Raw genomic sequence first — 20,472 nt, 5'->3', positions numbered from 1 at the left:
TGACACGTCGAATGCCAGTTATTCCAGTCCCTCGATGTCTTCCAGGGTGCTCTGGAAGTCTCGTTTAGGCTGGCGGGATGGGGGCGGCGCGAATTCCCGCGGTCGGCGGCCTTCCTGGGCTATTGGTACCTTCATGTAGAGCTGCCCCTGTGCTCGCACTGCCTGCTGCTGAGAAAGTGATTGCTTTTGCTGATATGACTTGCAATAACGACTGCGCGAAACGCCGCTATCTCGTTAGGGGTGCTACGGCAGACACCCTCTCGAGAATCCCGAAGACTTCTTGAGCCCTCGGCTGCGATGGGTTCCAGGCCGAGAAAAGAACTGTCGTGTGTGCATTCGCGGATGAGAGAAAGGCTGAGGCAAGTTCGAGTGAACAAGGATGGACTCCTCGGCTCCGTCGTTTCCGTAGTGTAGCGGTTATCACGTCTGCTTCACACGCAGAAGGTCCCCGGTTCGATCCCGGGCGGGAACAGTATTTTCCTGCCTATGTCGTATTGTACTCCAGTGAGCCTCGTCGTGTGTGCATCTGCTGCATGTCCCTTCGTTTTGCAAGTACCACATTTATTGAATTTTTTAGTTACGATGGCAACATCACTACAAGTTGTCTGTGAAGTAAGGGGCACTCAAGCAGTTTCTGTGGTGTAGCGGTTATCACGTCTGCCTAACACGCAGAAGGTCCCCGGTTCGATCCCGGGCGGAAACACTTCTTCATCACTTTAAGCAAGACTTACTAACATGCATCTGCTACCATCTGTACCCGAAACCTTCGTAATTGCCTTCATGCGTCGGACCAGAGTGTCAATTGCTCACATCAAATAAGAAATTCATTTGACATTGGCGGCGAGCTTTTTGCGCTGACTCAGCCACTGACATGCGATCAGTTTGCACAAAACGCTAGGGCTCGTCCGTGATTTGAATCCGGGACCTCCTGCACCCTAAGCAGGAATCATACCCCTAGACCAACGAGCCCTGTGACACGTCGAATGCCAGTTATACCAGTCCCTCGATGTCTTCCAGGGTGCTCTGGAAGTCTCGTTTAGGCTGGCGGGATGGGGGCGGCGCGAATTCCCGCGGTCGGCGGCCTTCCTGGGCTATTGGTACCTTCATGTAGAGCTGCCCCTGGGCTCGCACTGCCTGCTGCTGAGAAAGTGATTGCTTTTGCTGATATGACTTGCAATAACGACTGCGCGAAACGCCGCTATCTCGTTAGGGGCGCTGCGGCAGACACCCTCTCGAGAACCCCGAAGACTTCTTGAGCCCTCGGCTGCGATGGGTTCCAGGCTGACAAAAGAACTGTCGTGTGTGCATTCGCGGATGAGAGAAAGGCTGAGGCAAGTTCGAGTGAACAAGGATGGACTCCTCGGCTCCGTCGTTTCCGTAGTGTAGCGGTTATCACGTCTGCTTCACACGCAGAAGGTCCCCGGTTCGATCCCGGGCGGGAACAGTATTTTCCTGCCTATGTCGTATTGTACTCCAGTGAGCCTCGTCGTGTGTGCATCTGCTGCATGTCCCTTCGTTTTGCAAGTACCACATTTATTGAATTCTTTAGTTACGATGGCAACATCACTACAAGTTGTCTGTGAAGTAAGGTGCACTCAAGCAGTTTCCGTGGTGTAGCGGTTATCACGTCTGCCTAACACGCAGAAGGTCCCCGGTTCGATCCCGGTCGGAAACACTTTTTCATCACTTTAAGCAAGACTTACTAACATGCATCTGCTACCATCTGTACCACATTTATTGAATTTTTTAGTTACGATGGCAACATCACTACAAGTTGTCTGTGAAGTAAGGTGCACTCAAGCAGTTTCCGTGGTGTAGCGGTTATCACGTCTGCCTAACACGCAGAAGGTCCCCGGTTCGATCCCGGGCGGAAACACTTTTTCATCACTTTAAGCAAGACTTACTAACATGCATCTGCTACCATCTGTACCCGAAACCTTCGTAATTGCCTTCATGCGTCGGACCAGAGTGTCAATTCCTCACATCAAATAAGAAATTCATTTGACATTGGCGGCGAGCTTTTTGCGCTGACTCAGCCACTGACGTGCGATCAGTTTGCACAAAACGCTAGGGCTCGTCCGGGATTTGAACCCGTGACCTCCTGCACCCTAAGCAGAAATCATACCCCTAGACCAACGAGCCCTGTGGCACGTCGCATGCCAGTTATTCCAGTCCCTCGATGTCTTCCAGGGTGCTCTGGAAGTCTCGTTTAGGCTGGCGGGATGGGGGCGGCGCGAATTCCCGCGGTCGGCGGCCTTCCTGGGCTATTGGTACCTTCATGTAGAGCTGCCCCTGGGCTCGCACTGCCTGCTGCTGAGAAAGTGATTGCTTTTGCTGATATGACTTGCAATAACGACTGCGCGAAACGCCGCTATCTCGTTAGGGGTGCTACGGCAGACACCCTCTCGAGAATCCCGAAGACTTCTTGAGCCCTCGGCTGCGATGGGTTCCAGGCTGAGAAAAGAACTGTCGTGTGTGCATTCGCGGATGAGAGAAAGGCTGAGGCAACTTCGAGTGAACAAGGATGGACTCCTCGGCTCCGTCGTTTCCGTAGTCTAGCGGTTATCACGTCTGCTTCACACGCAGAAGGTCCCCGGTTCGATCCCGGGCGGGAACACTATTTTCCTGCCTATGTCGTATTGTACTCCAGTGAGCCTCGTCGTGTGTGCATCTGCTGCATGTCCCTTCGTTTTGCAAGTACCACATTTATTGAATTTTTTAGTTACGATGGCAACATCAGTACAATTGTCTGTGAAGTAAGGTGCACTCAAGCAGTTTCCGTGGTGTAGCTGTTATCACGTCTGCCTAACACGCAGAAGGTACCCGGTTCGATCCCGGGCGGAAACACTTTTTCATCACTTTAAGCAAGACTTACTAACATGCATCTGCTACCATCTGTACCCGAAACCTTCGTAATTGCCTTCATGCGTCGGACCAGAGTGTCAATTGCTCACATCAAATAAGAAATTCATTTGACATTGGCGGCGAGCTTTTTGCGCTGACTCAGCCACTGACGTGCGATCAGTTTGCACAAAACGCTAGGGCTCGTCCGGGATTTGAACCCGGGACCTCCTGCACGCTAAGCAGGAATCATACCCCTAGACCAACGAGCCCTGTGACACGTCGAATGCCAGTTATTCCAGTCCCTCGATGTCTTCCAGGGTGCTCTGGAAGTCTCGTTTAGGCTGGCGGGATGGGGGCGGCGCGAATTCCCGCGGTCGGCGGCCTTCCTGGGCTATTGGTACCTTCATGTAGAGCTGCCCCTGGGCTCGCACTGCCTGCTGCTGAGAAAGTGATTGCTTTTGCTGATATGACTTGCAATAACGACTGCGCGAAACGCCGCTATCTCGTTAGGGGTGCTACGGCAGACACCCTCTCGAGAATCCCGAAGACTTCTTGAGCCCTCGGCTGCGATGGGTTCCAGGCTGAGAAAAGAACTGTCGTGTGTGCATTCGCGGATGAGAGAAAGGCTGAGGCAAATTCGAGTGAACAAGGATGGACTCCTCGGCTCCGTCGTTTCCGTAGTGTAGCGGTTATCACGTCTGCTTTACACGCAGAAGGTCCCCGGTTCGATCCCGGGCGGGAACACTATTTTCCTGCCTATGTCGTATTGTACTCCAGTGAGCCTCGTCGTGTGTGCATCTGCTGCATGTCCCTTCGTTTTGCAAGTACCACATTTATTGAATTTTTTAGTTACGATGGCAACATCAGTACAATTGTCTGTGAAGTAAGGTGCACTCAAGCAGTTTCCGTGGTGTAGCTGTTATCACGTCTGCCTAACACGCAGAAGGTACCCGGTTCGATCCCGGGCGGAAACACTTTTTCATCACTTTAAGCAAGACTTACTAACATGCATCTGCTACCATCTGTACCCGAAACCTTCGTAATTGCCTTCATGCGTCGGACCAGAGTGTCAATTGCTCACATCAAATAAGAAATTCATTTGACATTGGCGGCGAGCTTTTTGCGCTGACTCAGCCACTGACGTGCGATCAGTTTGCACAAAACGCTAGGGCTCGTCCGGGATTTGAACCCGGGACCTCCTGCACGCTAAGCAGGAATCATACCCCTAGACCAACGAGCCCTGTGACACGTCGAATGCCAGTTATTCCAGTCCCTCGATGTCTTCCAGGGTGCTCTGGAAGTCTCGTTTAGGCTGGCGGGATGGGGGCGGCGCGAATTCCCGCGGTCGGCGGCCTTCCTGGGCTATTGGTACCTTCATGTAGAGCTGCCCCTGTGCTCGCACTGCCTGCTGCTGAGAAAGTGATTGCTTTTGCTGATATGACTTGCAATAACGACTGCGCGAAACGCCGCTATCTCGTTAGGGGTGCTACGGCAGACACCCTCTCGAGAATCCCGAAGACTTCTTGAGCCCTCGGCTGCGATGGGTTCCAGGCCGAGAAAAGAACTGTCGTGTGTGCATTCGCGGATGAGAGAAAGGCTGAGGCAAGTTCGAGTGAACAAGGATGGACTCCTCGGCTCCGTCGTTTCCGTAGTGTAGCGGTTATCACGTCTGCTTCACACGCAGAAGGTCCCCGGTTCAATCCCGGGCGGGAACAGTATTTTCCTGCCTATGTCGTATTGTACTCCAGTGAGCCTCGTCGTGTGTGCATCTGCTGCATGTCCCTTCGTTTTGCAAGTACCACATTTATTGAATTTTTTAGTTACGATGGCAACATCACTACAAGTTGTCTGTGAAGTAAGGGGCACTCAAGCAGTTTCTGTGGTGTAGCGGTTATCACGTCTGCCTAACACGCAGAAGGTCCCCGGTTCGATCCCGGACGGAAACACTTTTTCATCACTTTAAGCAAGACTTACTAACATGCATCTGCTACCATCTGTACCCGAAACCTTCGTAATTGCCTTCATGCATGTGACCAGAGTGTCAATTGCTCACATCAAATAAGAAATTCATTTGACATTGGCGGCGAGCTTTTTGCGCTGACTCAGCCACTGACGTGCAATCAGTTTGCACAAAACGTTAGGGCTCGTCCGGGATTTGAACCCGGGACCTCCTGCACCCTAAGCAGGAATCATACCCCTAGACCAACGAGCCCTGTGGCACGTCGAATGCCAGTTATTCCAGTCCCTCGATGTCTTCCAGGGTGCTCTGGAAGTCTCGTTTAGGCTGGCGGGATGGGGGCGGCGCGAATTCCCGCGGTCGGCGGCCTTCCTGGGCTATTGGTACCTTCATGTAGAGCTGCCCCTGGGCTCGCACTGCCTGCTGCTGAGAAAGTGATTGCTTTTGCTGATATGACTTGCAATAACGACTGCGCGAAACGCCGCTATCTCGTTAGGAGTGCTACGGCAGACACCCTCTCGAGAACCCCGAAGACTTCTTGAGCCCTCGGCTGCGATGGGTTCCCGGCTGACAAAAGAACTGTCGTGTGTGCATTCGCGGACGAGAGAAAGGCTGAGGCAAGTTCGAGTGAACAAGGATGGACTCCTCGGCTCCGTCGTTTCCGTAGTGTAGCGGTTATCACGTCTGCTTCGCACGCAGAAGGTCCCCGGTTCGATCCCGGGCGGGAACAGTATTTTCCTGACTATGTCGTATTGTACTCCAGTGAGCCTCGTCGTGTGTGCATCTGCTGCATGTCCCTTCGTTTTGCAAGTACCACATTTATTGAATTTTTTAGTTACGATGGCAACATCACTACAAGTTGTCTGTGAAGTAAGGAGCACTCCAGCAGTTTCTGTGGTGTAGCGGTTATCACGTCTGCATAACACGCAGAAGGTCCCCGGTTCGATCCCGGGCAAAAACACTTTTTCATCAGTTTAAGCAAGACTTACTAACATGCATCTGCTACCATCTGTACCCGAAACCTTCGTAATTGCCTTCATGCGTCGGACCAGAGTGTCAATTGCTCACATCAAATAAGAAATTCATTTGACATTGGCGGCGAGCTTTTTGCGCTGACTCAGCCACTGACGTGCGATCAGTTTGCACAAAACGCTAGGGCTCGTCCGGGATTTGAAACCGGGACCTCCTGCACCCTAAGCAGGAATCATACCCCTAGACCAACGAGCCCTGTGACACGGGGAATGCCAGTTATTCCAGTCCCTCGATGTCTTCCAGGGTGCTCTGGAAGTCTCGTTTTGGCTGGCGGGATGGGGGCGGCGCGAATTCCCGCGGTCGGCGGCCTTCCTGGGCTATTGGTACCTTCATGTAGAGCTGCCCCTGGGCTCGCACTGCCTGCTGCTGAGAAAGTGATTGCTTTTGCTGATATGACTTGCAATAACGACTGCGCAAAACGCCGCTATCTCGTTAGGGGCGCTGCGGCAGACACCCTCTCGAGAACCCCGAAGACTTCTTGAGCCCTCTGCTGCGATGGGTTCCAGGCTGACAAAAGAACTGTCGTGTGTGCATTCGCGGATGAGAGAAAGGCTGAGGCAAGTTCGAGTGAACAAGGATGGACTCCTCGGCTCCGTCGTTTCCGTAGTGTAGCGGTTATCACGTCTGCTTCACACGCAAAATGTCTCCGGTTCAATCCCGGGTGGGAACAGTATTTTCCTGCCTATGTCGTAGTGTACTCCAGTGAGCCCCGTCGTGTGTGCATCTGCTGCATGTCCCTTCGTTTTGCAAGTACCACATTTATTGAATTTTTTAGTTACGATGGCAACATCAGTACAAGTTGTCTGTGAAGTAAGGTGCACTCAAGCAGTTTCCGTGGTGTAGCGGTTATCACGTCTGCCTAACACGCAGAAGGTCCCCGGTTCGATCCCGGACGGAAAAACTTTTTCATCACTTTAAGCAAGACTTACTAACATGCATCTGCTACCATCTGTACCCGAAACCTTCGTAATTGCCTTCATGCGTGTGACCAGAGTGTCAATTGCTCACATCAAATAAGAAATTCATTTGACATTGGCGGCGAGCTTTTTGCGCTGACTCAGCCACTGACGTGCGATCAGTTTGCACAAAACGCTAGGGCTCGTCTGGGATTTGAACCCGGGACCTCCTGCACCCTAAGCAGGAATCATACCCCTAGACCAACGAGCCCTGTGGCACGTCGAATGCCAGTTATTCCAGTCCCTCGATGTCTTCCAGGGTGCTCTGGAAGTCTCGTTTAGGCTGGCGGGATGGGGGCGGCGCGAATTCCCGCGGTCGGCGGACTTCCTGGGCTATTGGTACCTTCATGTAGAGCTGCCCCTGGGCTCGCACTGCCTGCTGCTGAGAAAGTGATTGCTTTTGCTGATATGACTTGCAATAACGACTGCGCGAAACGCCGCTATCTCGTTAGGGGTGCTACGGCAGACACCCTCTCGAGAACCCCGAAGACTTCTTGAGCCCTCGGCTGCGATGGGTTCCAGGCTGAGAAAAGAACTGTCGTGTGTGCATTCGCGGATGAGAGAAAGGCTGAGGCAAGTTCGAGTGAACAAGGATGGACTCCTCGGCTCCGTCGTTTCCGTAGTGTAGCGGTTATCACGTCTGCTTCACACGCAGAAGGTCCCCGGTTCGATCCCGGGCGGGAACAGTATTTTCCTGCCTATGTCGTATTGTACTCCAGTGAGCCTCGTCGTGTGTGCATCTGCTGCATGTTCCTTCGTTTTGCAAGTACCACATTTATTGAATTTTTTAGTTACGATGGCAACATCACTACAAGTTGTCTGTGAAGTAAGGAGCACTCAAGCAGTTTCTGTGGTGTAGCGGTTATCACGTCTGCATAACACGCAGAAGGTCCCCGGTTCGATCCCGGGCGGAAACACTTTTTCATCACTTTAAGCAAGACTTACTAACATGCATCTGCTACCATCTGTACCCGAAACCTTCGTAATTGCCTTCATGCGTCGGACCAGAGTGTCAATTGCTCACATCAAATAAGAAATTCATTTGACATTGGCGGCGAGCTTTTTGCGCTGACTCAGCCACTGACGTGCGATCAGTTTGCACGAAACGCTACGGCTCGTCCGGGATTTGAACCCGGGACCTCCTGCACCCTAAGCAGGAATCATACCCCTAGACCAACGAGCCCTGTGACACATCGAATACCAGTTATTCCAGTCCTTCGGTGTCTTCCAGGGTGCTCTGGAAGTCTCGTTTAGGCTGGCGGGATGGGGGCGGCGCGAATTCCCGCGGTCGGCGGCCTTCCTGGGCTATTGGTACCATCATGTAGAGCTGCCCCTGGGCTCGCACTGCCTGCTGCTGAGAAAGTGATTGCTTTTGCTGATATGACTTGCAATAACGACTGCGCGAAACGCCGCTATCTCGTTAGGGGCGCTACGGCAGACACCCTCTCGAGAACCCCGAATACTTGTTGAGCCCTCGGCTGCGATGGGTTCCAGGCTGACAAAAGAACTGTCGTGTGTGCATTCGCGGATGAGAGAAAGGCTGAGGCAAGTTCGAGTGAACAAGGATGGACTCCTCGGCTCCGTCGTTTCCGTAGTGTAGCGGTTATCACGTCTGCTTCACACGCAGAAGGTCCCCGGTTCTATCAAGGCCGGGAACAGTGTTTTCCTGCCTATGTCGTATTGTACCTCAGTGAGCCTCGTCGTGTGTGCATCTGCTGCATGTCCCTTCGTTTTGCAAGTACCACATTTATTGAATTTTTTAGTTACGATGGCAACATCACTACAAGTTGTCTGTGAAGTAAGGTGCACTCAAGCAGTTTCCGTGGTGTAGCGGTTATCACGTCTGCCTAACACGCAGAAGGTCCCCGGTTCGATCCCGAACGGAAAAACTTTTTCATCACTTTAAGCAAGACTTACTAACATGCATCTGCTACCATCTGTACCCGAAACCTTCGTAATTGCCTTCATGTGTCGGACCAGAGTGTCAATTGCTCACATCAAATAAGAAATTCATTTGACATTGGCGGCGAGCTTTTTGCGCTGACTCAGCCACTGACGTGCGATCAGTTTGTACAAAACGCTAGGGCTCGTCCGGGATTTGAACCCGGGACCTCCTGCACCCTAAGCAGAAATCATACCCCTAGACCAACGAGCCCTGTGCCACGTCGAATGCCAGTTATTCCAGTCCCTCGATGTCTTCCAGGGTGCTCTGGAAGTCTCGTTTAGGCTGGCGGGATGGGGGCGGCGCGAATTCCCGCGGTCGGCGGCCTTCCTGGGCTATTGGTACCTTCATGTAGAGCTGCCCCTGGGCTCGCACTGCCTGCTGCTGAGAAAGTGATTGCTTTTGCTGATATGACTTGCAATAACGACTGCGCGAAACGCCGCTATCTCGTTAGGGGTGCTACGGCAGACACCCTCTCGAGAACCCCGAAGACTTCTTGAGCCCTCGGCTGCGATGGGTTCCAGGCTGACAAAAGAACTGTCGTGTGTGCATTCGCGGATGAGAGAAAGGCTGAGGCAAGTTCGAGTGAACAAGGATGGACTCCTCGGCTGCGTCGTTTCCGTAGTGTAGCGGTTATCACGTCTGCTTCACACGCAGAAGGTCCCCGGTTCTATCCCGGGCGGGAACAGTATTTTCCTGCCTATGTCGTATTGTATCTCAGTGAGCCTCGTCGTGTGTGCATCTGCTGCATGTCCCTTCGTTTTGCAAGTACCACATTTATTGAATTTTTTAGTTACAATGGCAACATCACTACAAGTTGTCTGTGAAGTAAGGAGCACTCAAGCAGTTTCCGTGGTGTAGCGGTTATCACGTCTGCCTAACACGCAGAAGGTCCCCGGTTCGATCCCGGGCGGAAACACTTTTTCATCACTTTAAGCAAGACTTACTAACATGCGTCTGCTACCATCTGTACCCGAAACCTTCGTAATTGCCTTCATGCGTCGGACCAGAGTGTCAATTGCTCACATCAAATAAGAAATTCATTTGACATTGGCGGCGAGCTTTTTGCGCTGACTCAGCCACTGACGTGCGATCAGTTTGCACGAAACGCTAGGGCTCGTCCGGGATTTGAACCCGGGACCTCCTGCACCCTAAGCAGGAATCATACCCCTAGACCAACGAGCCCTGTGACACGTCGAATGCCAGTTATTCCAGTCCTTCGATGTCTTCCAGGGTGCTCTGGAAGTCTCGTTTTGGCTGGCGGGATGGGGGCGGCGCGAATTCCCGCGGTCGGCGGCCTTCCTGGGCTATTGGTACCATCATGTAGAGCTGCCCCTGGGCTCGCACTGCCTGCTGCTGAGAAAGTGATTGCTTTTGCTGATATGACTTGCAATAACGACTGCGCGAAACGCCGCTATCTCGTTAGGGGCGCTACGGCAGACACCCTCTCGAGAACCCCGAATACTTGTTGAGCCCTCGGCTGCGATGGGTTCCAGGCTGACAAAAGAACTGTCGTGTGTGCATTCGCGGATGAGAGAAAGGCTGAGGCAAGTTCGAGTGAACAAGGATGGACTCCTCGGCTCCGTCGTTTCCGTAGTGTAGCGGTTATCACGTCTGCTTCACACGCAGAAGGTCCCCGGTTCTATCCCGGGCGGGAACAGTATTTTTTTGCCTATGTCGTATTGTACTCCAGTGAGCCTCGTCGTGTGTGCATCTGCTGCATGTCCCTTCGTTTTGCAAGTACCACATTTATTGAATTTTTTAGTTACGATGGCAACATCAATACAAGTTGTCTGTGAAGTAAGGTGCACTCAAGCAGTTTCCGTGGTGTGGCGGTTGTCACGTCTGCCTAACACGCAGAAGGTCCCCGGTTCGATCCCGGGCGGAAACACTTTTTCATCACATTAAGCAAGACTTACTAACATGCATCTGCTACCATCTGTACCCGAAACCTCCGTAATTGCCTTCATGCGTCGGACCAGAGTGTCAATTGCTCACATCAAATAAGAAATTCATTTGACATTGGCGGCGAGCTTTTTGCGCTGACTCAGCCACTGACGTGTGATCAGTTTGCACAAAACGCTAGGGCTCGTCCAGGATTTGAACCCGGGACCACCTGCACCCTAAGCAGGAATCATACCCCTAGACCAACGAGCTTGTGGCACGGCGAATGCCAGTTATTCCAGTCCCTCGATGTCTTCCAGGGTGCTCTGGAAGTCTCGTTTAGGCTGGCGGGATGGGGGCGGCGCGAATTCCCGCGGTCGGCGGCCTTCCTGGGCTATTGCTACCTTCATGTAGAGCTGCCCCTGGGCTCGCACTGCCTGCTGCTGAGAAAGTGATTGCTTTTGCTGATATGACTTGCAATAACGACTGCGCGAAACGCCGCTATCTCGTTAGGGGCGCTACGGCAGACACCGTCTCGAGAACCCCGAATACTTGTTGAGCCCTCGGCTGCGATGGGTTCCAGGCTGACAAAAGAACTGTCGTGTGTGCATTCGCGGATGAGAGAAAGGCTGAGGCAAGTTCGAGTGAACAAGGATGGACTCCTCGGCTCCGTCGTTTCCGTAGTGTAGCGGTTATCACGTCTGCTTCACACGCAGAAGGTCCCCGGTTCTATCCCGGGCGGGAACAGTATTTTTTTGCCTATGTCGTATTGTACTCCAGTGAGCCTCGTCGTGTGTGCATCTGCTGCATGTCCCTTCGTTTTGCAAGTACCACATTTATTGAATTTTTTAGTTACGATGGCAACATCAATACAAGTTGTCTGTGAAGTAAGGTGCACTCAAGCAGTTTCCGTGGTGTGGCGGTTGTCACGTCTGCCTAACACGCAGAAGGTCCCCGGTTCGATCCCGGGCGGAAACACTTTTTCATCACATTAAGCAAGACTTACTAACATGCATCTGCTACCATCTGTACCCGAAACCTCCGTAATTGCCTTCATGCGTCGGACCAGAGTGTCAATTGCTCACATCAAATAAGAAATTCATTTGACATTGGCGGCGAGCTTTTTGCGCTGACTCAGCCACTGACGTGTGATCAGTTTGCACAAAACGCTAGGGCTCGTCCAGGATTTGAACCCGGGACCACCTGCACCCTAAGCAGGAATCATACCCCTAGACCAACGAGCTTGTGGCACGGCGAATGCCAGTTATTCCAGTCCCTCGATGTCTTCCAGGGTGCTCTGGAAGTCTCGTTTAGGCTGGCGGGATGGGGGCGGCGCGAATTCCCGCGGTCGGCGGCCTTCCTGGGCTATTGCTACCTTCATGTAGAGCTGCCCCTGGGCTCGCACTGCCTGCTGCTGAGAAAGTGATTGCTTTTGCTGATATGACTTGCAATAACGACTGCGCGAAACGCCGCTATCTCGTTAGGGGCGCTACGGCAGACACCCTCTCGAGAACCCCGAATACTTGTTGAGCCCTCGGCTGCGATGGGTTCCAGGCTGACAAAAGAACTGTCGTGTGTGCATTCGCGGATGAGAGAAAGGCTGAGGCAAGTTCGAGTGAACAAGGATGGACTCCTCGGCTCCGTCGTTTCCGTAGTGTAGCGGTTATCACGTCTGCTTCACACGCAGAAGGTCCCCGGTTCTATCCCGGGCGGGAACAGTATTTTCCTGCCTATGTCGTATTGTACCTCAGTGAGCCTCGTCGTGTGTGCATCTGCTGCATGTCCCTTCGTTTTGCAAGTACCACATTTATTGAATTTTTTAGTTACAATGGCAACATCACTACAAGTTGTCTGTGAAGTAAGGAGCACTCAAGGAGTTTCCGTGGTGTAGCGGTTATCACGTCTGCCTAACACGCAGAAGGTCCCCGGTTCGATCCCGGGCGGAAACACTTTTTCATCACTTTAAGCAAGACTTACTAACATGCATCTGCTACCATCTGTACCCGAAACCTTCGTAATTGCCTTCATGCGTCGGACCAGAGTGTCAATTCCTCACATCAAATAAGAAATTCATTTGACATTGGCGGCGAGCTTTTTGCGCTGACTCAGCCACTGACGTGCGATCAGTTTGCACGAAACGCTAGGGCTCGTCCGGGATTTGAACCCGGGACCTCCTGCACCCTAAGCAGGAATCATACCCCTAGACCAACGAGCCCTGTGACACGTCGAATGCCAGTTATTCCAGTCCCTCGATGTCTTCCAGGGTGCTCTGGAAGTCTCGTTTAGGCTGGCGGGATGGGGGCGGCGCGAATTCCAGCGGTCGGCGGCATTCCTGGGCTATTGGTACCATCATGTAGAGCTGCCCCTGGGCTCGCACTGCCTGCTGCTGAGAAAGTGATTGCTTTTGCTGATATGACTTGCAATAACGACTGCGCGAAACGCCGCTATCTCGTTAGGGGCGCTACGGCAGACACCCTCTCGAGAACCCCGAATACTTGTTGAGCCCTCGGCTGCGATGGGTTCCAGGCTGACAAAAGAACTGTCGTGTGTGCATTCGCGGATGAGAGAAAGGCTGAGGCAAGTTCGAGTGAACAAGGATGGACTCCTCGGCTCCGTCGTTTCCGTAGTGTAGCGGTTATCACGTCTGCTTCACACGCAGAAGGTCCCCGGTTCTATCCCGGGCGGGAACAGTATTTTCCTGCCTATGTCGTATTGTACCTCAGTGAGCCTCGTCGTGTGTGCATCTGCTGCATGTCCCTTCGTTTTGCAAGTACCACATTTATTGAATTTTTTAGTTACAATGGCAACATCACTACAAGTTGTCTGTGAAGTAAGGAGCACTCAAGCAGTTTCCGTGGTGTAGCGGTTATCACGTCTGCCTAACACGCAGAAGGTCCCCGGTTCGATCCCGGGCGGAAACACTTTTTCATCACTTTAAGCAAGACTTACTAACATGCATCTGCTACCATCTGTACCCGAAACCTTCGTAATTGCCTTCATGCGTCGGACCAAAGTGTCAATTGCTCACATCAAATAAGAAATTCATTTGACATTGGCGGCGAGCTTTTTGCGCTGACTCAGCCACTGACGTGCGATCAGTTTGCACGAAACGCTAGGGCTCGTCCGGGATTTGAACCCGGGACCTCCTGCACCCTAAGCAGGAATCATACCCCTAGACCAACGAGCCCTGTGACACGTCGAATGCCAGTTATTCCAGTCCCTCGATGTCTTCCAGGGTGCTCTGGAAGTCTCGTTTAGGCTGGCGGGATGGGGGCGGCGCGAATTCCCGCGGTCGGCGGCCTTCCTGGGCTATTGCTACCTTCATGTAGAGCTGCCCCTGGGCTCGCACTGCCTGCTGCTGAGAAAGTGATTGCTTTTGCTGATATGACTTGCAATAACGACTGCGCGAAACGCCGCTATCTCGTTAGGGGCGCTACGGCAGACACCCTCTCGAGAACCCCGAATACTTGTTGAGCCCTCGGCTGCGATGGGTTCCAGGCTGACAAAAGAACTGTCGTGTGTGCATTCGCGGATGAGAGAAAGGCTGAGGCAAGTTCGAGTGAACAAGGATGGACTCCTCGGCTCCGTCGTTTCCGTAGTGTAGCGGTTATCACGTCTGCTTCACACGCAGAAGGTCCCCGGTTTTATCCCGGGCGGGAACAGTATTTTCCTGCCTATGTCGTATTGTACCTCAGTGAGCCTCGTCGTGTGTGCATCTGCTGCATGTCCCTTCGTTTTGCAAGTACCACATTTATTGAATTTTTTAGTTACAATGGCAACATCACTACAAGTTGTCTGTGAAGTAAGGAGCACTCAAGCAGTTTCCGTGGTGTAGCGGTTATCACGTCTGCCTAACACGCAGAAGGTCCCCGGTTCGATCCCGGGCGGAAACACTTTTTCATCACTTTAAGCAAGACTTACTAACATGCATCTGCTACCATCTGTACCCGAAACCTTCGTAATTGCCTTCATGCGTCGGACCGGAGTGTCAATTCCTCACATCAAATAAGAAATTCATTTGACATTGGCGGCGAGCTTTTTGCGCTGACTCAGCCACTGACGTGCGATCAGTTTGCACGAAACGCTAGGGCTCGTCCGGGATTTGAACCCGGGACCTCCTGCACCCTAAGCAGGAATCATACCCCTAGACCAACGAGCCCTGTGACACGTCGAATGCCAGTTATTCCAGTCCCTCGATGTCTTCCAGGGTGCTCTGGAAGTCTCGTTTAGGCTGGCGGGATGGGGGCGGCGCGAATTCCCGCGGTCGGCGGCCTTCCTGGGCTATTGGTACCATCATGTAGAGCTGCCCCTGGGCTCGCACTGCCTGCTGCTGAGAAAGTGATTGCTTTTGCTGATATGACTTGCAATAACGACTGCGCGAAACGCCGCTATCTCGTTAGGGGCGCTACGGCAGACACCCTCTCGAGAACCCCGAATACTTGTTGAGCCCTCGGCTGCGATGGGTTCCAGGCTGACAAAAGAACTGTCGTGTGTGCATTCGCGGATGAGAGAAAGGCTGAGGCAAGTTCGAGTGAACAAGGATGGACTCCTCGGCTCCGTCGTTTCCGTAGTGTAGCGGTTATCACGTCTGCTTCACACGCAGAAGGTCCCCGGTTCTATCCCGGGCGGGAACAGTATTTTTTTGCCTATGTCGTATTGTACTCCAGTGAGCCTCGTCGTGTGTGCATCTGCTGCATGTCCCTTCGTTTTGCAAGTACCACATTTATTGAATTTTTTAGTTACGATGGCAACATCAATACAAGTTGTCTGTGAAGTAAGGTGCACTCAAGCAGTTTCCGTGGTGTGGCGGTTGTCACGTCTGCCTAACACGCAGAAGGTCCCCGGTTCGATCCCGGGCGGAAACACTTTTTCCTCACATTAAGCAAGACTTACTAACATGCATCTGCTACCATCTGTACCCGAAAACTCCGTAATTGCCTTCATGCGTCGGACCAGAGTGTCAATTGCTCACATCAAATAAGAAATTCATTTGACATTGGCGGCGAGCTTTTTGCGCTGACTCAGCCACTGACGTGTGATCAGTTTGCACAAAACGCTAGGGCTCGTCCAGGATTTGAACCCGGGACCACCTGCACCCTAAGCAGGAATCATACCCCTAGACCAACGAGCTTGTGGCACGGCGAATGCCAGTTATTCCAGTCCCTCGATGTCTTCCAGGGTGCTCTGGAAGTCTCGTTTAGGCTGGCGGGATGGGGGCGGCGCGAATTCCCGCGGTCGGCGGCCTTCCTGGGCTATTGGTACCTTCATGTAGAGCTGCCCCTGGGCTCGCACTGCCTGCTGCTGAGAAAGTGATTGCTTTTGCTGATATGACTTGCAATAACGACTGCGCGAAACGCCGCTATCTCGTTAGGGGCGCTACGGCAGACACCCTCTCGAGAACCCCGAAGACTTCTTGAGCCCTCGGCTGCGATGGGTTCCAGGCTGACAAAAGAACTGCCGTGTGTGCATTCGCGGATGAGAGAAAGGCTGAGGCAAGTTCGAGTGAACAAGGATGGACTCCTCGGCTCCGTCGTTTCCGTAGTGTAGCGGTTATCACGTCTGCTTCACACGCAGAAGGTCCCCGGTTCTATCCCGGGCGGGAACAGTATTTTCCTGCCTATGTCGTATTGTACCTCAGTGAGCCTCGTCGTGTGTGCATCTGCTGCATGTCCCTTCGTTTTGCAAGTACCACATTTATTGAATTTTTTAGTTACAATGGCAACATCACTACAAGTTGTCTGTGAAGTAAGGAGCACTCAAGCAGTTTCCGTGGTGTAGCGGTTATCACGTCTGCCTAACTCGCAGAAGGTCCCCGGTTCGATCCCGGGCGGAAACACTTTTTCATCACTTTAAGCAAGACTTACTAACATGCATCTGCTACCATCTGTACCCGAAACCTTCGTAATTGCCTTCATGCGTCGGACCAGAGTGTCAATTCCTCACATCAAATAAGAAATTCATTTGACATTGGCGGCGAGCTTTTTGCGCTGACTCAGCCACTGACGTGCGATCAGTTTGCACGAAACGCTAGGGCTCGTCCGGGATTTGAACCCGGGACCTCCTGCACCCTAAGCAGGAATCATACCCCTAGACCAACGAGCCCTGTGACACGTCGAATGCCAGTTATTCCAGTCCCTCGATGTCTTCCAGGGTGCTCTGGAAGTCTCGTTTAGGCTGGCGGGATGGGGGCGGCGCGAATTCCAGCGGTCGGCGGCCTTCCTGGGCTATTGGTACCATCATGTAGAGCTGCCCCTGGGCTCGCACTGCCTGCTGCTGAGAAAGTGATTGCTTTTGCTGATATGACTTGCAATAACGACTGCGCGAAACGCCGCTATCTCGTTAGGGGCGCTACGGCAGACACCCTCTCGAGAACCCCGAATACTTGTTGAGCCCTCGGCTGCGATGGGTTCCAGGCTGACAAAAGAACTGTCGTGTGTGCATTCGCGGATGAGAGAAAGGCTGAGGCAAGTTCGAGTGAACAAGGATGGACTCCTCGGCTCCGTCGTTTCCGTAGTGTAGCGGTTATCACGTCTGCTTCACACGCAGAAGGTCCCCGGTTCTATCCCAGGCGGGAACAGTATTTTCCTGCCTATGTCGTATTGTACCTCAGTGAGCCTCGTCGTGTGTGCATCTGCTGCATGTCCCTTCGTTTTGCAAGTACCACATTTATTGAATTTTTTAGTTACAATGGCAACATCACTACAAGTTGTCTGTGAAGTAAGGAGCACTCAAGCAGTTTCCGTGGTGTAGCGGTTATCACGTCTGCCTAACACGCAGAAGGTCCCCGGTTCGATCCCGGGCGGAAACACTTTTTCATCACTTTAAGCAAGACTTACTAACATGCATCTGCTACCATCTGTACCCGAAACCTTCGTAATTGCCTTCATGCGTCGGACCAGAGTGTCAATTCCTCACATCAAATAAGAAATTCATTTGACATTGGCGGCGAGCTTTTTGCGCTGACTCAGCCACTGACGTGCGATCAGTTTGCACGAAACGCTAGGGCTCGTCCGGGATTTGAACCCGGGACCTCCTGCACCCTAAGCAGGAATCATACCCCTAGACCAACGAGCCCTGTGACACGTCGAATGCCAGTTATTCCAGTCCCTCGATGTCTTCCAGGGTGCTCTGGAAGTCTCGTTTAGGCTGGCGGGATGGGGGCGGCGCGAATTCCAGCGGTCGGCGGCATTCCTGGGCTATTGGTACCATCATGTAGAGCTGCCCCTGGGCTCGCACTGCCTGCTGCTGAGAAAGTGATTGCTTTTGCTGATATGACTTGCAATAACGACTGCGCGAAACGCCGCTATCTCGTTAGGGGCGCTACGGCAGACACCCTCTCGAGAACCCCGAATACTTGTTGAGCCCTCGGCTGCGATGGGTTCCAGGCTGACAAAAGAACTGTCGTGTGTGCATTCGCGGATGAGAGAAAGGCTGAGGCAAGTTCGAGTGAACAAGGATGGACTCCTCGGCTCCGTCGTTTCCGTAGTGTAGCGGTTATCACGTCTGCTTCACATGCAGAAGGTCCCCGGTTCTATCCCGGGCGGGAACAGTATTTTCCTGCCTATGTCGTATTGTACCTCAGTGAGCCTCGTCGTGTGTGCATCTGCTGCATGTCCCTTCGTTTTGCAAGTACCACATTTATTGAATTTTTTAGTTACAATGGCAACATCACTACAAGTTGTCTGTGAAGTAAGGAGCACTCAAGCAGTTTCCGTGGTGTAGCGGTTATCACGTCTGCCTAACACGCAGAAGGTCCCCGGTTCGATCCCGGGCGGAAACACTTTTTCATCACTTTAAGCAAGACTTACTAACATGCATCTGCTACCATCTGTACCCGAAACCTTCGTAATTGCCTTCATGCGTCGGACCAGAGTGTCAATTCCTCACATCAAATAAGAAATTCATTTGACATTGGCGGCGAGCTTTTTGCGCTGACTCAGCCACTGACGTGCGATCAGTTTGCACGAAACGCTAGGGCTCGTCCGGGATTTGAACCCGGGACCTCCTGCACCCTAAGCAGGAATCATACCCCTAGACCAACGAGCCCTGTGACACGTCGAATGCCAGTTATTCCAGTCCCTCGATGTCTTCCAGGGTGCTCTGGAAGTCTCGTTTAGGCTGGCGGGATGGGGGCGGCGCGAATTCCAGCGGTCGGCGGCCTTCCTGGGCTATTGGTACCATCATGTAGAGCTGCCCCTGGGCTCGCACTGCCTGCTGCTGAGAAAGTGATTGCTTTTGCTGATATGACTTGCAATAACGACTGCGCGAAACGCCGCTATCTCGTTAGGGGCGCTACGGCAGACACCCTCTCGAGAACCCCGAATACTTGTTGAGCCCTCGGCTGCGATGGGTTCCAGGCTGACAAAAGAACTGTCGTGTGTGCATTCGCGGATGAGAGAAAGGCTGAGGCAAGTTCGAGTGAACAAGGATGGACTCCTCGGCTCCGTCGTTTCCGTAGTGTAGCGGTTATCACGTCTGCTTCACACGCAGAAGGTCCCCGGTTCTATCCCGGGCGGGAACAGTATTTTCCTGCCTATGTCGTATTGTACCTCAGTGAGCCTCGTCGTGTGTGCATCTGCTGCATGTCCCTTCGTTTTGCAAGTACCACATTTATTGAATTTTTTAGTTACAATGGCAACATCACTACAAGTTGTCTGTGAAGTAAGGAGCACTCAAGCAGTTTCCGTGGTGTAGCGGTTATCACGTCTGCCTAACACGCAGAAGGTCCCCGGTTCGATCCCGGGCGGAAACACTTTTTCATCACTTTAAGCAAGACTTACTAACATGCATCTGCTACCATCTGTACCCGAAACCTTCGTAATTGCCTTCATGCGTCGGACCAGAGTGTCAATTCCTCACATCAAATAAGAAATTCATTTGACATTGGCGGCGAGCTTTTTGCGCTGACTCAGCCACTGACGTGCGATCAGTTTGCACGAAACGCTAGGGCTCGTCCGGGATTTGAACCCGGGACCTCCTGCACCCTAAGCAGGAATCATACCCCTAGACCAACGAGCCCTGTGACACGTCGAATGCCAGTTATTCCAGTCCCTCGATGTCTTCCAGGGTGCTCTGGAAGTCTCGTTTAGGCTGGCGGGATGGGGGCGGCGCGAATTCCAGCGGTCGGCGGCCTTCCTGGGCTATTGGTACCATCATGTAGAGCTGCCCCTGGGCTCGCACTGCCTGCTGCTGAGAAAGTGATTGCTTTTGCTGATATGACTTGCAATAACGACTGCGCGAAACGCCGCTATCTCGTTAGGGGCGCTACGGCAGACACCCTCTCGAGAACCCCGAATACTTGTTGAGCCCTCGGCTGCGATGGGTTCCAGGCTGACAAAAGAACTGTCGTGTGTGCATTCGCGGATGAGAGAAAGGCTGAGGCAAGTTCGAGTGAACAAGGATGGACTCCTCGGCTCCGTCGTTTCCGTAGTGTAGCGGTTATCACGTCTGCTTCACACGCAGAAGGTCCCCGGTTCTATCCCGGGCGGGAACAGTATTTTCCTGCCTATGTCGTATTGTACCTCAGTGAGCCTCGTCGTGTGTGCATCTGCTGCATGTCCCTTCGTTTTGCAAGTACCACATTTATTGAATTTTTTAGTTACAATGGCAACATCACTACAAGTTGTCTGTGAAGTAAGGAGCACTCAAGCAGTTTCCGTGGTGTAGCGGTTATCACGTCTGCCTAACACGCAGAAGGTCCCCGGTTCGATCCCGGGCGGAAACACTTTTTCATCACTTTAAGCAAGACTTACTAACATGCATCTGCTACCATCTGTACCCGAAACCTTCGTAATTGCCTTCATGCGTCGGACCAGAGTGTCAATTCCTCACATCAAATAAGAAATTCATTTGACATT

The 20,472-nt window shown here is 52.6% G+C and overlaps 61 non-coding genes across 61 annotated transcripts; 42 read left to right on the top strand and 19 right to left on the bottom strand.

Annotated features, from left to right (window-relative positions):
* Positions 1 to 399: 399 nt before the first annotated feature.
* On the top strand, positions 400 to 472 carry Trnav-cac (transfer RNA valine (anticodon CAC)). Its single transcript has one exon. It is a non-coding gene; the product is annotated as a tRNA-Val (tRNA).
* Positions 473 to 630: 158 nt separating this feature from the next.
* On the top strand, positions 631 to 703 carry Trnav-aac (transfer RNA valine (anticodon AAC)). Its single transcript has one exon. It is a non-coding gene; the product is annotated as a tRNA-Val (tRNA).
* Positions 704 to 1,371: 668 nt separating this feature from the next.
* Trnav-cac (transfer RNA valine (anticodon CAC)) lies at positions 1,372 to 1,444 on the top strand. Its single transcript has one exon. It is a non-coding gene; the product is annotated as a tRNA-Val (tRNA).
* A 158-nt stretch (positions 1,445 to 1,602) lies between these two features.
* Trnav-aac (transfer RNA valine (anticodon AAC)) lies at positions 1,603 to 1,675 on the top strand. The gene has a single exon. It is a non-coding gene; the product is annotated as a tRNA-Val (tRNA).
* A 128-nt stretch (positions 1,676 to 1,803) lies between these two features.
* Trnav-aac (transfer RNA valine (anticodon AAC)) lies at positions 1,804 to 1,876 on the top strand. The gene has a single exon. It is a non-coding gene; the product is annotated as a tRNA-Val (tRNA).
* Positions 1,877 to 2,070: 194 nt separating this feature from the next.
* On the bottom strand, positions 2,071 to 2,142 carry Trnap-agg (transfer RNA proline (anticodon AGG)). The gene has a single exon. It is a non-coding gene; the product is annotated as a tRNA-Pro (tRNA).
* Positions 2,143 to 2,544: 402 nt separating this feature from the next.
* On the top strand, positions 2,545 to 2,617 carry Trnav-cac (transfer RNA valine (anticodon CAC)). The gene has a single exon. It is a non-coding gene; the product is annotated as a tRNA-Val (tRNA).
* A 157-nt stretch (positions 2,618 to 2,774) lies between these two features.
* Positions 2,775 to 2,847, top strand: Trnav-aac (transfer RNA valine (anticodon AAC)). The gene has a single exon. It is a non-coding gene; the product is annotated as a tRNA-Val (tRNA).
* A 194-nt stretch (positions 2,848 to 3,041) lies between these two features.
* Positions 3,042 to 3,113, bottom strand: Trnaa-agc (transfer RNA alanine (anticodon AGC)). The gene has a single exon. It is a non-coding gene; the product is annotated as a tRNA-Ala (tRNA).
* Positions 3,114 to 3,515: 402 nt separating this feature from the next.
* On the top strand, positions 3,516 to 3,588 carry Trnav-uac (transfer RNA valine (anticodon UAC)). Its single transcript has one exon. It is a non-coding gene; the product is annotated as a tRNA-Val (tRNA).
* A 157-nt stretch (positions 3,589 to 3,745) lies between these two features.
* Positions 3,746 to 3,818, top strand: Trnav-aac (transfer RNA valine (anticodon AAC)). Its single transcript has one exon. It is a non-coding gene; the product is annotated as a tRNA-Val (tRNA).
* A 194-nt stretch (positions 3,819 to 4,012) lies between these two features.
* Positions 4,013 to 4,084, bottom strand: Trnaa-agc (transfer RNA alanine (anticodon AGC)). Its single transcript has one exon. It is a non-coding gene; the product is annotated as a tRNA-Ala (tRNA).
* A 402-nt stretch (positions 4,085 to 4,486) lies between these two features.
* Trnav-cac (transfer RNA valine (anticodon CAC)) lies at positions 4,487 to 4,559 on the top strand. The gene has a single exon. It is a non-coding gene; the product is annotated as a tRNA-Val (tRNA).
* A 158-nt stretch (positions 4,560 to 4,717) lies between these two features.
* Positions 4,718 to 4,790, top strand: Trnav-aac (transfer RNA valine (anticodon AAC)). The gene has a single exon. It is a non-coding gene; the product is annotated as a tRNA-Val (tRNA).
* A 194-nt stretch (positions 4,791 to 4,984) lies between these two features.
* Positions 4,985 to 5,056, bottom strand: Trnap-agg (transfer RNA proline (anticodon AGG)). The gene has a single exon. It is a non-coding gene; the product is annotated as a tRNA-Pro (tRNA).
* A 402-nt stretch (positions 5,057 to 5,458) lies between these two features.
* On the top strand, positions 5,459 to 5,531 carry Trnaa-cgc (transfer RNA alanine (anticodon CGC)). Its single transcript has one exon. It is a non-coding gene; the product is annotated as a tRNA-Ala (tRNA).
* Positions 5,532 to 5,689: 158 nt separating this feature from the next.
* Positions 5,690 to 5,762, top strand: Trnav-aac (transfer RNA valine (anticodon AAC)). Its single transcript has one exon. It is a non-coding gene; the product is annotated as a tRNA-Val (tRNA).
* Positions 5,763 to 5,956: 194 nt separating this feature from the next.
* Positions 5,957 to 6,028, bottom strand: Trnap-agg (transfer RNA proline (anticodon AGG)). The gene has a single exon. It is a non-coding gene; the product is annotated as a tRNA-Pro (tRNA).
* A 402-nt stretch (positions 6,029 to 6,430) lies between these two features.
* Positions 6,431 to 6,503, top strand: Trnav-cac (transfer RNA valine (anticodon CAC)). The gene has a single exon. It is a non-coding gene; the product is annotated as a tRNA-Val (tRNA).
* A 158-nt stretch (positions 6,504 to 6,661) lies between these two features.
* On the top strand, positions 6,662 to 6,734 carry Trnav-aac (transfer RNA valine (anticodon AAC)). Its single transcript has one exon. It is a non-coding gene; the product is annotated as a tRNA-Val (tRNA).
* A 194-nt stretch (positions 6,735 to 6,928) lies between these two features.
* Positions 6,929 to 7,000, bottom strand: Trnap-agg (transfer RNA proline (anticodon AGG)). Its single transcript has one exon. It is a non-coding gene; the product is annotated as a tRNA-Pro (tRNA).
* A 402-nt stretch (positions 7,001 to 7,402) lies between these two features.
* Trnav-cac (transfer RNA valine (anticodon CAC)) lies at positions 7,403 to 7,475 on the top strand. Its single transcript has one exon. It is a non-coding gene; the product is annotated as a tRNA-Val (tRNA).
* A 158-nt stretch (positions 7,476 to 7,633) lies between these two features.
* On the top strand, positions 7,634 to 7,706 carry Trnav-aac (transfer RNA valine (anticodon AAC)). Its single transcript has one exon. It is a non-coding gene; the product is annotated as a tRNA-Val (tRNA).
* A 194-nt stretch (positions 7,707 to 7,900) lies between these two features.
* On the bottom strand, positions 7,901 to 7,972 carry Trnap-agg (transfer RNA proline (anticodon AGG)). Its single transcript has one exon. It is a non-coding gene; the product is annotated as a tRNA-Pro (tRNA).
* A 633-nt stretch (positions 7,973 to 8,605) lies between these two features.
* Trnav-aac (transfer RNA valine (anticodon AAC)) lies at positions 8,606 to 8,678 on the top strand. The gene has a single exon. It is a non-coding gene; the product is annotated as a tRNA-Val (tRNA).
* A 194-nt stretch (positions 8,679 to 8,872) lies between these two features.
* On the bottom strand, positions 8,873 to 8,944 carry Trnap-agg (transfer RNA proline (anticodon AGG)). Its single transcript has one exon. It is a non-coding gene; the product is annotated as a tRNA-Pro (tRNA).
* A 402-nt stretch (positions 8,945 to 9,346) lies between these two features.
* On the top strand, positions 9,347 to 9,419 carry Trnav-cac (transfer RNA valine (anticodon CAC)). Its single transcript has one exon. It is a non-coding gene; the product is annotated as a tRNA-Val (tRNA).
* A 158-nt stretch (positions 9,420 to 9,577) lies between these two features.
* On the top strand, positions 9,578 to 9,650 carry Trnav-aac (transfer RNA valine (anticodon AAC)). Its single transcript has one exon. It is a non-coding gene; the product is annotated as a tRNA-Val (tRNA).
* A 194-nt stretch (positions 9,651 to 9,844) lies between these two features.
* Trnap-agg (transfer RNA proline (anticodon AGG)) lies at positions 9,845 to 9,916 on the bottom strand. The gene has a single exon. It is a non-coding gene; the product is annotated as a tRNA-Pro (tRNA).
* Positions 9,917 to 10,318: 402 nt separating this feature from the next.
* On the top strand, positions 10,319 to 10,391 carry Trnav-cac (transfer RNA valine (anticodon CAC)). The gene has a single exon. It is a non-coding gene; the product is annotated as a tRNA-Val (tRNA).
* Positions 10,392 to 10,549: 158 nt separating this feature from the next.
* Positions 10,550 to 10,622, top strand: Trnav-aac (transfer RNA valine (anticodon AAC)). The gene has a single exon. It is a non-coding gene; the product is annotated as a tRNA-Val (tRNA).
* A 194-nt stretch (positions 10,623 to 10,816) lies between these two features.
* Positions 10,817 to 10,888, bottom strand: Trnap-agg (transfer RNA proline (anticodon AGG)). The gene has a single exon. It is a non-coding gene; the product is annotated as a tRNA-Pro (tRNA).
* A 401-nt stretch (positions 10,889 to 11,289) lies between these two features.
* On the top strand, positions 11,290 to 11,362 carry Trnav-cac (transfer RNA valine (anticodon CAC)). The gene has a single exon. It is a non-coding gene; the product is annotated as a tRNA-Val (tRNA).
* A 158-nt stretch (positions 11,363 to 11,520) lies between these two features.
* On the top strand, positions 11,521 to 11,593 carry Trnav-aac (transfer RNA valine (anticodon AAC)). The gene has a single exon. It is a non-coding gene; the product is annotated as a tRNA-Val (tRNA).
* A 194-nt stretch (positions 11,594 to 11,787) lies between these two features.
* On the bottom strand, positions 11,788 to 11,859 carry Trnap-agg (transfer RNA proline (anticodon AGG)). Its single transcript has one exon. It is a non-coding gene; the product is annotated as a tRNA-Pro (tRNA).
* Positions 11,860 to 12,260: 401 nt separating this feature from the next.
* Trnav-cac (transfer RNA valine (anticodon CAC)) lies at positions 12,261 to 12,333 on the top strand. Its single transcript has one exon. It is a non-coding gene; the product is annotated as a tRNA-Val (tRNA).
* A 158-nt stretch (positions 12,334 to 12,491) lies between these two features.
* On the top strand, positions 12,492 to 12,564 carry Trnav-aac (transfer RNA valine (anticodon AAC)). The gene has a single exon. It is a non-coding gene; the product is annotated as a tRNA-Val (tRNA).
* A 194-nt stretch (positions 12,565 to 12,758) lies between these two features.
* On the bottom strand, positions 12,759 to 12,830 carry Trnap-agg (transfer RNA proline (anticodon AGG)). The gene has a single exon. It is a non-coding gene; the product is annotated as a tRNA-Pro (tRNA).
* A 402-nt stretch (positions 12,831 to 13,232) lies between these two features.
* Positions 13,233 to 13,305, top strand: Trnav-cac (transfer RNA valine (anticodon CAC)). The gene has a single exon. It is a non-coding gene; the product is annotated as a tRNA-Val (tRNA).
* A 158-nt stretch (positions 13,306 to 13,463) lies between these two features.
* Positions 13,464 to 13,536, top strand: Trnav-aac (transfer RNA valine (anticodon AAC)). The gene has a single exon. It is a non-coding gene; the product is annotated as a tRNA-Val (tRNA).
* Positions 13,537 to 13,730: 194 nt separating this feature from the next.
* Trnap-agg (transfer RNA proline (anticodon AGG)) lies at positions 13,731 to 13,802 on the bottom strand. Its single transcript has one exon. It is a non-coding gene; the product is annotated as a tRNA-Pro (tRNA).
* Positions 13,803 to 14,204: 402 nt separating this feature from the next.
* On the top strand, positions 14,205 to 14,277 carry Trnav-cac (transfer RNA valine (anticodon CAC)). Its single transcript has one exon. It is a non-coding gene; the product is annotated as a tRNA-Val (tRNA).
* A 158-nt stretch (positions 14,278 to 14,435) lies between these two features.
* Trnav-aac (transfer RNA valine (anticodon AAC)) lies at positions 14,436 to 14,508 on the top strand. Its single transcript has one exon. It is a non-coding gene; the product is annotated as a tRNA-Val (tRNA).
* Positions 14,509 to 14,702: 194 nt separating this feature from the next.
* Trnap-agg (transfer RNA proline (anticodon AGG)) lies at positions 14,703 to 14,774 on the bottom strand. Its single transcript has one exon. It is a non-coding gene; the product is annotated as a tRNA-Pro (tRNA).
* A 402-nt stretch (positions 14,775 to 15,176) lies between these two features.
* On the top strand, positions 15,177 to 15,249 carry Trnav-cac (transfer RNA valine (anticodon CAC)). Its single transcript has one exon. It is a non-coding gene; the product is annotated as a tRNA-Val (tRNA).
* Positions 15,250 to 15,407: 158 nt separating this feature from the next.
* Positions 15,408 to 15,480, top strand: Trnav-aac (transfer RNA valine (anticodon AAC)). Its single transcript has one exon. It is a non-coding gene; the product is annotated as a tRNA-Val (tRNA).
* Positions 15,481 to 15,674: 194 nt separating this feature from the next.
* Positions 15,675 to 15,746, bottom strand: Trnap-agg (transfer RNA proline (anticodon AGG)). Its single transcript has one exon. It is a non-coding gene; the product is annotated as a tRNA-Pro (tRNA).
* Positions 15,747 to 16,147: 401 nt separating this feature from the next.
* On the top strand, positions 16,148 to 16,220 carry Trnav-cac (transfer RNA valine (anticodon CAC)). Its single transcript has one exon. It is a non-coding gene; the product is annotated as a tRNA-Val (tRNA).
* A 158-nt stretch (positions 16,221 to 16,378) lies between these two features.
* Positions 16,379 to 16,451, top strand: Trnav-aac (transfer RNA valine (anticodon AAC)). The gene has a single exon. It is a non-coding gene; the product is annotated as a tRNA-Val (tRNA).
* A 194-nt stretch (positions 16,452 to 16,645) lies between these two features.
* Positions 16,646 to 16,717, bottom strand: Trnap-agg (transfer RNA proline (anticodon AGG)). Its single transcript has one exon. It is a non-coding gene; the product is annotated as a tRNA-Pro (tRNA).
* Positions 16,718 to 17,119: 402 nt separating this feature from the next.
* Positions 17,120 to 17,192, top strand: Trnav-cac (transfer RNA valine (anticodon CAC)). The gene has a single exon. It is a non-coding gene; the product is annotated as a tRNA-Val (tRNA).
* Positions 17,193 to 17,350: 158 nt separating this feature from the next.
* On the top strand, positions 17,351 to 17,423 carry Trnav-aac (transfer RNA valine (anticodon AAC)). The gene has a single exon. It is a non-coding gene; the product is annotated as a tRNA-Val (tRNA).
* A 194-nt stretch (positions 17,424 to 17,617) lies between these two features.
* Trnap-agg (transfer RNA proline (anticodon AGG)) lies at positions 17,618 to 17,689 on the bottom strand. Its single transcript has one exon. It is a non-coding gene; the product is annotated as a tRNA-Pro (tRNA).
* A 402-nt stretch (positions 17,690 to 18,091) lies between these two features.
* Positions 18,092 to 18,164, top strand: Trnav-cac (transfer RNA valine (anticodon CAC)). The gene has a single exon. It is a non-coding gene; the product is annotated as a tRNA-Val (tRNA).
* A 158-nt stretch (positions 18,165 to 18,322) lies between these two features.
* Trnav-aac (transfer RNA valine (anticodon AAC)) lies at positions 18,323 to 18,395 on the top strand. Its single transcript has one exon. It is a non-coding gene; the product is annotated as a tRNA-Val (tRNA).
* A 194-nt stretch (positions 18,396 to 18,589) lies between these two features.
* On the bottom strand, positions 18,590 to 18,661 carry Trnap-agg (transfer RNA proline (anticodon AGG)). The gene has a single exon. It is a non-coding gene; the product is annotated as a tRNA-Pro (tRNA).
* A 402-nt stretch (positions 18,662 to 19,063) lies between these two features.
* On the top strand, positions 19,064 to 19,136 carry Trnav-cac (transfer RNA valine (anticodon CAC)). The gene has a single exon. It is a non-coding gene; the product is annotated as a tRNA-Val (tRNA).
* Positions 19,137 to 19,294: 158 nt separating this feature from the next.
* Positions 19,295 to 19,367, top strand: Trnav-aac (transfer RNA valine (anticodon AAC)). Its single transcript has one exon. It is a non-coding gene; the product is annotated as a tRNA-Val (tRNA).
* A 194-nt stretch (positions 19,368 to 19,561) lies between these two features.
* On the bottom strand, positions 19,562 to 19,633 carry Trnap-agg (transfer RNA proline (anticodon AGG)). The gene has a single exon. It is a non-coding gene; the product is annotated as a tRNA-Pro (tRNA).
* A 402-nt stretch (positions 19,634 to 20,035) lies between these two features.
* Trnav-cac (transfer RNA valine (anticodon CAC)) lies at positions 20,036 to 20,108 on the top strand. The gene has a single exon. It is a non-coding gene; the product is annotated as a tRNA-Val (tRNA).
* Positions 20,109 to 20,266: 158 nt separating this feature from the next.
* On the top strand, positions 20,267 to 20,339 carry Trnav-aac (transfer RNA valine (anticodon AAC)). Its single transcript has one exon. It is a non-coding gene; the product is annotated as a tRNA-Val (tRNA).
* The last annotated feature ends 133 nt before the right edge of the window (positions 20,340 to 20,472 follow it).

This window comes from Schistocerca cancellata, chromosome 2 (genome assembly GCF_023864275.1).
Source record: "Schistocerca cancellata isolate TAMUIC-IGC-003103 chromosome 2, iqSchCanc2.1, whole genome shotgun sequence".
NCBI classification, from domain to species: domain Eukaryota; kingdom Metazoa; phylum Arthropoda; class Insecta; order Orthoptera; family Acrididae; genus Schistocerca; species Schistocerca cancellata.
The sequence above is the reverse complement of the archived record's forward strand: the minus strand, read 5'-3'. Positions and strand labels throughout refer to the sequence as shown.